Genomic DNA, 9547 nt, shown 5'->3' on the forward strand with positions numbered 1-9547 from the left:
TTTTCCTCATCATTTCCTATATGGTCGCTGGCCTTGACTTGCAGGGCTCTTATGGTGCTGTCGTTGGGGTTGATCTTTTCTAGCACCAGGTTGTTCTCTCGGTCAAACTTGGGCAGCCAGAGGTCTCTGTAGTCCGAGATGTTCTGCACCTTGTGGCCGTTCAAAGGGATGCGAAAGTTTTTAACCAGGGCCTTGCCGATGTTACTGACGATTGTGCGTTTGGTGTTTGCTCCAGTCAAATCCAGATCGAAGAGGATTTTGAGATAGCTGGGAAAAATAACATCTTTCTGTCCTATGTTTAGTACGTCGACATACAAGTCCTCGTTCTGGTTAATCGTACCAGGGACATGGGAGACTTTGACACGTTGTCGCTTACCCTTCAATGCTAGCATCGTTTTAATCTCCTTGTGCGGATGTAGTTTAGTTCCAAAACTCATGTTCATTAGTAGCTGGTTTTTGTTCAGTAAATGTCTATTAACCCGGCATACGACGACGACTTTACGTCAGAGGATGATATTCCAGGGCAGAATGATGATGAATAACTTTTAGTAGAACCGGGGACATTCCGGGATCCATCACTACGCCCATAACACCTTCACAAGGCACCGCGACGGGGCAGGCTACTCGCAAGGCAATGCGGGTGCTACTAAGATCAAAAGTTGATAGCCTTTACGAACGTTTTAGTGAGGAGCTGGGTCTAAAGTCAAAAGAGAGGCATTACGAAATGTTTGAGGCAGAAGGAAACCAGCTTCTTCACGATAGAATAAAGCTCACGACGAAGAGAGGTCAGCTGAGAGCCGTTGCAGCGATACAGAGAGATTTAGACGTGGGCTGCCTGCAAGCCATGTTGTTCTACGACTATACCACGCCAAACAAGGGCGGTAAATTCAATGCATTGGTCCAGAGGATTCAGAACATTCTCGTCAATTGGAAGCAGCGCGAAGCAAGGGCTGACGACATCGAAATGTTGCCACAACTCCAGAACGTGCTCGATGACCCGAAGAGCCTTATCGAAGATACTTCTTTTGGCGGGGATGAGATCACGGAGCGTGAAAGAAGAGTCCTCAATCGCGAACTTCAAACGCTAAGGGGTAACCTCAAGATGCTGGAAAGCAAAATAATCTTTTACGACAGCGAGATAGCCGAAACAGAAGGAAAGATCGAAGGGTTTGAGGAGAAGAAGGCTAACACACCTGGAGTATCCGAGGAACAGCTAGCTATCTAGGACAGGGATATAGCCAAGGCCAAGGAAGACCTCAACCTCGTCCCCAGGACTATTTGCTTCTCAACGGCGCTGCGCTTTCTGATAGTTCTAGCGAAATAGCCCTGAACCAGGCTGGTCACCGTATCGCATCTAATTGGCCCACGGCATTACCCTAATTATGCAACGCTTTTAGCTAGCGTCAGCAAAAATCCTAAAAGTGATACATAAACAAACATGGCACCGGAAGATGTGGCGTCGTTGTTGGTGGTGGTTTTAAATCCTTAAAAAGCATTATTTTTCCTTTTTAATCTCATTTTCGCCCCCTTTTTTAAGATGTCTTAGCTAAAGTAAGAATTTCTTTGAAATGTACGATATTTTTTTTTTACGTAGTCGGTGTTGTTGCTAGCCAGTCCATAGGTAATGCATTCATAAATATGGCTTGAGAGAGAAGTGAAGTGTTGCAGGTGCTCTTCTTGTTCATCTCTCATTGCAGAAGATGTTACCATCTACGCTTAAAAAAGTTTATTAAGGTGGCAAAGGAGTGTGCCGAATTTGTGCTGAAGAAACATCAGCACATCACTTGACCAGAATTTTTTTAAAAAGTGGAAAGGAAAAATCCTTACATCACAAAATATTCAAAACATGTGGATTAAACGTTTTCGAGTTTGAACCATTGCCTACAAGCATTATTTCTCCTTTTTAATCTCATTTTCGCCCCCTTTTTTAAGATGTCTTAGCTAAAGTAAGAATTTCTTTGAAATGTACGATATTTTTTTTTTACGTAGTCGGTGTTGTTGCTAGCCAGTCCATAGGTAATGCATTCATAAATATGGCTTGAGAGAGAAGTGAAGTGTTGCAGGTGCTCTTCTTGTTCATCTCTCATTGCAGAAGATGTTACCATCTACGCCTAAAAAAGTTTATTAAGGTGGCAAAGGAGTGTGCCGAATTTGTGCTGAAGAAACATCAGCACATCACTTGACCAGAATTTTTTTAAAAAGTGGAAAGGAAAAATCCTTACATCACAAAATATTCAAAACATGTGGATTAAACGTTTTCGAGTTTGAACCATTGCCTACAACTATTTGTTCCAAGTGTGACAGTTTTATCAATAAAATGTTTGACTTCCAGAATAATGTTCAACAACAACAAATCCATTTACAACAGCAAACAACAGTAAAAAGATGTGCAGCTTTTTCACCGAACCAGCAGTCAAAACCAAAAAAAATCAACATTAAGAATGAAAATTATCCTGCCCAAAAAAACTGTTTCCAGTCAATTTACGCCTTTACTGAACATAACAAATGAAACAGACATAAAGTCAAACACAAAAATACTTCCTAAAGAACTTGGCAAAACAAAACAACCTCAAAGCGACTTCATTACTGAAGATCAAGAAAATAAAATTATTACTGCATTACAAACAAGGAGAATTGATATTATCATTACTACCATAAAAAATAATTGCCCTAAATTAATTGATGCCATTAAGCAACTTGTTACAGATGAAATAAGCACTGCATGCAAAAAACTTGTGCAAGAAAAGTGGTGGCTCTGTCTTGTTTGACTTGTTTGAAGAATTGTGACGAAATGATGTTTTTTAAAGATGGTAATTTATGGTCAGAAGTCACACAATATAATCCATTTTTAATAGACATATTGACAGCTGTAGCAGGCAGAAAACATATTGAGCATGATCTACAGATAAAATTGTGTTTTATTTACTCAATTTCAATGCAGCACAGATGGCATGAATTGTCCTTAATGCAAAGAATAAATACAGTACTTATTATTGAAGGTGCCTGCAGCAAACAGGTAAAAAATACATTTATTGATTAAATAACATAAGTCGTACAAATTTTAAAAATCTATTAATAACAATAAATACAAAAAAACTTCACACCATGGTTAAATTCCTCTCAAATAATCATCCATTGGTTAGTTATAAAAATTGTTAAATAGTTGTTTAATAAAATTATTATGCTTTATATTCTATATTTTTATTGCAAATTTATTAAATTTAAATAAATAATTGTCATAGGGGTAGTTTTGTTTTTTGTGCTTTAACTCTGTTGCGATAGGTAGTAATATATCCTCATATCCTGCTAAACCTTTGCAATTACTCATTCTTATTTCGTTTTTTAAAAAAATGCTTTTACGATTTGGATTTGCAATAACTGTTCTGCCCGGATAATGAACATTGGCCTGATTAAGTACGGTCGGCTTATGTATGACAGTCAAATATTATTCGAGACTTATAGAACAAATATAATCGGGCCGAGCGCTTTTATATCATTCGTCATCACTGCTGACATGCAAATAGCCCTGGTGGCTTCCGTGAAATTTAGTTGCTTCAAAGTATGTATATTATGTTGAAATGTATTTTCTACAAGAGTACTTTATACTAAGAATTACGTCGAGACTTATTTCTTTCGCCATGTCTAGTTTTTAGGGGTGTTCTATCTTCCAGAGAATGTTTAATTCACAAAAGTTCGAAGAAAATGCCAATCACAGCCTGCCTGGCCAGCCATTATATCAGCGTTCATAATTCGGTCATCAAGACATAACCAGTGCAAAAAAACATATTTGGACCATGCGTACATAATCCGGCTGTCCAGGTTGTAAACAGGCCGTTTTCGCAATCTTGGCAGAACATAACCACTTTGCAATTTTCTATTTTCAAAGCTTTTTTAAAATTACGTAATTTTGTGGGTGAAGCAGTTGCAGTCAAAGCTAACATGATACTGTGAGGAAAGAATGCTTGGAAAACTGATAAGTATTGAAATTCTGTACGAAATTCTCCACCCCTAGATATAACATACAGTAATTCATCAATTTTTTAGCTTAACTGTATTATGTGATAAATTTATATTATTCAATTATTATAGCTATACATAAACACATATTTTGTTTGTAAAACTTTTTCAAATGGATATATAATATTTATTAGTTTGTTTATATATATTTAGTTGCTATATTTAAGGCATATTATTTTTATATATAATAGCTATGTATGTAGCTAGATTTTTGATATGTTATGTTTACAAAGAAAGCTTGCTAGCTAGCTAGCTAGCTATACTTACCATAATTCCACACAATGCGCCTTGCCTATCACACAAGCCACAACATTTTCCTCAATTTTTGATCTTAATATTTTCCTTCCCTGATCTGATAACAGAGACTCTGGATGTGCAAATAAAATTTTACATTTGCCTGTAACAATGCTTTTTGAAATTTTGAAAATAGAATTTGATGCATCATTCAAATCTTCTTCAAACAAGGGTTCGTACTTCTGACTATTAGCTTGGTCTTCGAGTTGTAAGAAACCACATTCAATGCCTACTTTAGTTAAATATACTAGCTGATCTTGAATAATTGATGTTAAAAGAGATACAACAAGTACAATATCGCCTCTGCCTTTCGTTCTGGAACAAAGTCGGGTAAAAGTTGATAAATTAACGATTTACCAAACCCTGTAGGCAAAACAGCTATAGCGTGGTGTCCTTCTCCTAAATACTCGAAACATTGAACTTGTTTTGGTTTCAAAATAAACGAGGGCAACTTTTCATACTTTTCAAAAACATTCAGCTGCTTGAAAACACGTATCTTTCCAGTCCATCGCCAAAATCATAAATATGCAGAATTTGCATAAATTAAAAATGAACCAGAATCTGGTTCATTTGATGCCCACGTGACCAGCCTGTGCCAGCGCCTTTTCGACGCCACGGTAAAAGGTGCTGGGTTCGAGCTTGGGAAGACCTGGAACGGCTCCGGGATTACAAAGATGCCATACAAACAGCACACGGCTGATTATCATCCAACACGCAGAGCCAACTGAAAGCGATTAAGGAGACGTTGATGAAAATGGCAGGGGATGACACGTCACTCGTGGAAAAGCTCAAGATTCTCTTTAAAGAGCAGGGATTACTATAACGAGCATCATCTCGGCTGTTGGCCTACTCATATCCACCATCGTGCTCGCCGTTATGGGAGGTGGTGAAGCTGCTGCTGCAGCTGGAAGTGCCCCAGGTGGGAAAGGGTTTGTAGAGAAGCAGCTAGAAAGCCTCGGACGGTTCCTCGAGTACCTAGCAGGCTAAGCAGGTGCAGCGTTACCAGGGATCATCGGCACGATCGTCTTGTTCTTCTTTAGATTTGCGGCGAGAGTCGTTGAATTCGCAGTCCAGCACCTCTACATGGCTGCCGGTGCAGTCGTTACTGTTGTTGTCGCGTACGTTGGGAGGGGAAGAAGCAACCATCGTAGACGATGATACTAGCGGTGGCGAAGACTCTAGTATGTTGACAAAACACACTAGACTAAGTCGCGGGTCCCTTTAGCTAGATGTAGGCGAGGATTACCCCTACTCCTGCTGTAATCAAGGCAGCTTTGTTGTCATCATGCTGAGCAGCAAGGTGATCATCATGCTTACCTCTCTCAGGGGCATGCGTCTGACGCATGGTACCCTTTCCAAGGGTGTAGTCGCCGACTGCACCCTTTTCTATCCTTGATGGCTGACGTTTCGTCGACTCGCTACTGCGTGTGCTGGCGTTAATCTTCGGATTTATACCGATGCTGAAATACTCCTTGCTGATGAGAATTTTGTTCGTGAAATTCAAGATTTTTCCGATATGAAGACTCATGTCACTCGGAATCATATAGACACCATGAGCAGCACTAAAATCGACCTTGGACTGCGCGTACTTGAGGACGTCTTGGAACTTGCCGATCTCCTTGCCCGTGTCGCTAGGTCTAATGATCATCTCCTCAAAGGTCGTCAGGTACAAGCTTTGAGCATCAATTGCACTGTCTTGGTTGCCGAGGATGCCAAATTTTGCGTTCACTTGACTCTCGAGGATGAGGTAAGCATAGAAGCGCACGCTTTGGGAGAACTGTTCAAGATCTGTACGAGTGAGATCCTGGGATTTTTCAATGATCCAGAGACTCCCAGAATCCTCGTCAAGATAGCTAGGGCCTGAACCAGGGTAGTCCGAGCGATGAACTTGCCAGCTGCTGAAGAGAGTCTCGTTCCTCCACTCCTGCTCGCTGTCACTTACCCCAAATTCACGAGCTAGTTGCCGGAACTTCGGCTTGTTGAAGGGTTTGTTGAAACATCGAAATCTCGACGAGCCTGGTAGAGAGATGTCAAGCTCTGATAGAATTTTGCGGATCTGGAAGTACACGTGGAAGCGGTAGACTGCACGGACCAGAGGCAAAGAGGCGGTTAAATGCTGCATGGTAATGCCACAAGCAGAAGTTGCACAGTAGACGGTAAAATTGAGCTTGGTACACCAGAGACTGAAAGGGTGGCAGTTCCACTCCTTCACTGCTGTGCCTGAGTGGAATTCGTAGTCGACAAAGATGTCTGGAGATTTCACACTGAACGAGGATCACTTCGCGTCAATAACGATGTCCTGCACTAAGAGGTCATCTCCCTTGAGCCTCTCCAGATATCTCCCGTGGTTCGGCGCGTACTTTGCCTTCGGGTTGTACGAGTAAATGTTCATCGTTTTTTAAAGAAACATGAGAAAACTCTACGTCACAGATATCGAGAACCCTACGACATTCGAGGACTACCTAGGGGAGGAAACGAGGATCGCTCTAATGTCCATCAGTATTCGACCTACGTGGTTGAACCTATACGCAAACGGTAATTTTGCCATATAAAGGGCAGGGTCCACGCCAGAGTCGCTAGGACCTCTGGAAGTCCGCATCGAGATCATGAAGAGGCTGTACAGGACTAAGGATCTCGCAAGGATCATCAATACTCAAGCAGAAGGCAAGATCAAGCTGTTCGTTTTAAAAAATGGAATCTGTAGACTCCGCGAGGCAAAGGGATACGTCGTCGTGATTCACAGAGTGCTGCAGGAGGTGGTGGGCTTGCCCTATAACCCGAAGGCACAGCACTTTAACGAGGGAGGCTACGACAGTTGGTACCAGCGACTGAGACTTGTTTGCCCTCAGTTAGATGTGGATGATCGCTTGGGAGGGAGCCATGGGAGGTATAACCATTGCCGTGGGAATTGGACAAGCGGGTCTGTGAAACGCTGGGAAAAGACTGGGTGCAAATTCCAAGAAACACGAGGCTATCAGGCTGCTGGCAGAGACTAAGTTGAACTCCGTCGTCGATCTTATCAGCAGGGTTGTCGAGAATGGATTCATCATCAGCGATTATGAGTTTAGCCTTGTCATGCAGGAAAAGCAAAAGTACATGATGTTGAAGGAGCAGATCACACAACGTATCAAGAAGATCGTGGACTCCATCAATGAGCAAGAACGTCAGCAGCTGGTGGCGCAAGGCAGACAGGAGGCCAAGGAGGAACTTATGAAAAATTTCAATCTGCACAGTATGTCAGCGGTACTTAGAAGCCTCACCTGCGTATTCGTAGATCTCCCCTAGTGTGTTGTTCAACACACTAGATCGCCGGCTACACAATCTCGAGTACTTCTCCCGTGTCTTAATCAATGATAAGGCCACCATCATATGCGACACGTTGCTGCTTTTCAGCGAGCTCTGTCAGGTATTGCTCGAGATTTTTTCAGCCTTCCCGTGGTACTTTTTGGAATAGAAATTGGTTCTGACTTGACCCTCCCACTCCTTCAGCTTAGTGCTGATGTACCGGCCCTTTTTCACGCTGGTTTTGATGAACCAAACCCCCTCCAACTGACTCACCTTGTTCAAGATCTCCTCGTATTTTGCTAACCACTCAGGGTAGTCACAAAGATCGAACGACATTTAGCGGACACGTCCGCTATAAATTATTTTGTTTGGACATACAGGAAATATTTATATTAATTTGGCATCGAGTTACCACTAAAAGGCTGTGCGTGCGTGCAACACGTCAGCTACGTCTGTAGAAATTTTGAAAAATAGAACATAATGATTTTAAATCGTAACAATTATTTTGAAAAGGAATTATGTATCCCTTTAATTAAAAAGAAAATATATCATGAAAAAATCGAAATTTTTTATAGATGTATCGCGCAATTTAGGCCACGCGTTTAGCAGAAAGCATGAGAAAAGCCAAAGACTCTTGTATAAAGTATTCAAAAAAAAATTGCGGCTTATGCTGGAATGAATTTTCTGAACCTGCTGACTGGCGGTTCGGTTTTATCTTTATCCTTTTCCATTCATATTTTAGCTACAATGTTTTAATGGTTTAGAGTGAAAGTAGGTAGTAGTTGTAGTAGCTAGGCTGTCTAGAGCCAACATCAGGTTTTAGATGGTTTGGTAATGAGAGCTTGACTGCAACCTTCAAATCATCTGGTTAATACTAGCTAATATTATCAAGACTTATTTTATGGAAAGAATGGAAAGGATATTAATTTGAAAACCTAGCTAAACTAGTCAGCTATGCAAGCGGTAGCTTGACCTCTAACAGTCAGGGAAAGCCTGTAATTAATCGGTCACGCATTATTTACATGATACAGGCAAATTATCGGGTAAATACAGACTAATTCAGTGAACATACAATTAATTTAACAGTGAGAATGTCTTTGTCTAGATTTTTAAACTTTTTCACCAAAAAGTTGATGTGTTCCATCTATTATTTTATAAAAAAAATGGAGGGGATTAAAAAATCAAAAATGAATAACAAAAAATCAAAAATGAATAAAAAACCGTATTTTACGCCCTTGTGACGTAATATTGAGTGATTGGACGTAAGAAGGGCGTATAATGGCGTAAGCAGGGTGCAAATCCATAGGAATAATATATAAGCATGATTTAGTGGTGAAATAATCAGAATTGTGTCCATTACAATTAAGAGAAAGGGAATTTAAAATCTTTATCTAATTGGCCACCTGCTGGTTGCGTAACTTAATATTTCTTATTAGACAACGTCATATCGATAAAGACTAAGCTGCGGCAAGGTTAAAGTAAATTCTGTAAGGCAATTAGAATTAAACAACGGAAAACTCCAGGGTAGTGCATATTTGATAATACAGAAAAACGAAATTCAAAAATATGTCAAAACCAACGATGTATTTACTAGAAAATTCAAACTAATTGTCAAAATTAATCTTAACGCTGAAATAGCTGTATTTTAAGCAGAGTTGTTGAATAATTGCAACTCTTGATGATGTCACGACAAAAAAGTGTTGACACAAGCAAAAAGTATTTTCATAATATGTTCCAAAAATCCCAGATAAAATCTAGTATCCGCCATATTCGTGCACGCAGTTTTTATTGTTTTGTAGTCCGATCCCTAAATTTTTTGAATATGTCGTCAAAGTCTTTACTTCTTATTTGTCAATGGAAAACAATAAGCCTTGAAATTAGGAGAAATGTGCGGTTATTTAATTAGCTGTGAAACTAAGAGTCTTAAAATTGCACATTTTTAATTCTATAA

This window comes from Hydractinia symbiolongicarpus, chromosome 8 (assembly GCF_029227915.1).
Source record: "Hydractinia symbiolongicarpus strain clone_291-10 chromosome 8, HSymV2.1, whole genome shotgun sequence".
NCBI lineage: Eukaryota > Metazoa > Cnidaria > Hydrozoa > Anthoathecata > Hydractiniidae > Hydractinia > Hydractinia symbiolongicarpus.